Genomic DNA, 2,490 nt, shown 5'->3' on the forward strand with positions numbered 1-2,490 from the left:
TGTAAGTCATTTTTATTAAAAAAAAAAAAAAGAGAAAGAGAGTGACTAACAAAGCTGATGAAAACTCTAAGCTACCATGAGTAATCACTTGATTACCCAGAGTGCTGCAGCATTTTGGTACTGTTCGTGGGATGTTAATATTTTCTTGTTCATATATATGCCATTCCATAACATTTTAGTATTTGGCTATGTGTTTATGTTCTTTGGCCTTTAAATTGAGAGCTGTGTGATTAAAGGAACTGTCTTCCATTTCTTTCCACTTTTCTGGGTATAGTACAGTGTGCTGGATAAACTGCTACTGACTGAGTAAAGGACTATTTCTTTGAGTGTAATTAGTTGGGAAAGTTGCTTCCCAACTAATTTGTTGGTTACATTGCTTCACCGTGTATTTTTGTGTTCCTAGCATCTAATAGAGTGCCAGACATAATTAGTGCTCAATAAATATTTGTGGAATAGTGAATAAAAGACCAAATGAATGAATAAATTTTTCACTATGCTGATATGTCTATTTTCATGTGTCCAGTTAAGCCACTCATTTAATCATTCAGTCATTCAACAGATATTCACTGAACACATACTATGTGCCAGTGCTGGGGATACAAAGGTGAACAGAAACAAACAAGATCCTAACTCCCATGACTATCACATTCCCTTGTTTACTCTCTTCAGGGGATTGATCAAGCTCTGAAATGACCTTGATTACTTCTGTGCTTGTTGCATGTTTGTCTTCCCTCACTAGAGCTTAAGCTCCAAAGGGGCAGGACTTTGTTGTCTTGTTTACTCTGACATCTAGAAAGCCTAGCACAGCTCTTCTCCCAGTGTGGTCAAAGGACCCCCTGCAATGTTTTCCTGGGGTCAAAATTCTTTTCATCATCCTAACCCTTTACTTGCTTTTTCCACTGGTTGACTTTTGCACTGATGATGCAAAAGCAATGGTGGGTAAGACTGCTGTTACCCAGTGTTAATCAAGGCCATGACACCAGCTGTACTGGCAGTCACTGTATTATACTTCTTTACTAGGTGCTCAACAGTTAAAACGTTTTGGTATTCTGTATGATAAAACGGGAAGTACACATAACATAAGCACTCCTGCACACCAAAATATTTATGTTCATCTCAAGGAAAAGCTCTCTGTGATTGAATTGCAAGCTGGAGTAAACTGCTTTTTTCATGGGACTATGTTTCCCTGAAATAACAGTGATAAAGAGCACAGCCTTATAACACCAAGGTCAATGGGTTTGGATCCACAATACTAGGGACAAGAGCATGGAAGTAAAGACATGATTTTAAGAATGATCAGTTTACAGATGATGGTTAAAGACAGTGTCTGATATGTGCCCAACAATGTTTTACTCAACTAGACAAGCTTTCTGCTCTCATGGAGCTACTATGAGAATAAAGAAAGAGTAGAGGTCAGGATCATGGTTTGCAGAATATTAAAAGTGAGGGGTTAGGAGGAGAAAGGTCAAGGAAACCACTTAAGGAAACACATTCATTAAAGAAAAATCTCTGCAAAGCAGTACTGTTTCTTATTAGCAAAGCAGAGTGCTTATGGGCCATAAGCCGAGCTATAGAAACAATCCTGTTATAACTACAACTATAATGATTTTATTCAGCAAAATGAGATTCTACTTACCTTAATAAAGGCTCTTTCTTTTCTCCTTATATAATCCTCGCTCACCCAGAGAATTTCAACATGAAAATTAATTCAGAATTAATTAGCAAGTGGCAATATCACTATAAGCCAAGCTATAGAAACAATCCTGTTATAACTACAACTATAACGATTTTATTCAGCAAAATGAGATTCTACTTACCTTAATAAAGGCTCTTTCTTTTCTCCTTATATAATCCTCGCTCACCCAGAGAATTTCAACATGAAAATTAATTCAGAATTAATTAGCAAGTGGCAATATCACACATATCCCTAATTACAAATACTTCATCAAATTTCCAAGGATAAAGATTAATTTTCTATCCCTGTCACATAGATGGTTGTATTCACTGTTAAAGTGATTTCTGTTTATATTACAATCACAAATCTTACATTTTTAAAAGTTATACTCTTAAACTCAACCTGAATTTTTCTTCCACAAAGACATTTGCTACAACTACAGTGCAAACATGGCTTTCCTACTTTCTCTATCTTGTGACTGTACATTTGTTAGCCCAGAATCCCTGTCTGTTCCCTCTGAATCAATACTCTGTCTAAAAGGTAGACGTGGGAGAAGACTGGCCTCCTTTTCATAGGCTGGAGGGTAGCAAACTACATTCCTTCTAACTTGTGCAATGGAAAAATTCTTCAAATTAGAAAAGAAGTAGGGCTCTCAGAATAGCATACAGAAAAATTTTAAATCTTTAATAAAAAATGTTACTTTAGGGGCCGGCCCGTGGCTCACTCGGGAGAGTGCGGTGCTGATGACACCAACGCCACGGGTTCGGATCCCATATAGGGATGGCCGGTTGGCTCACTGGGTGAGTGTGGTGCTG

Source organism: Galeopterus variegatus, unplaced genomic scaffold, assembly GCF_000696425.1.
Source record: "Galeopterus variegatus unplaced genomic scaffold, G_variegatus-3.0.2 Scaffold3704, whole genome shotgun sequence".
Lineage (NCBI taxonomy): Eukaryota > Metazoa > Chordata > Mammalia > Dermoptera > Cynocephalidae > Galeopterus > Galeopterus variegatus.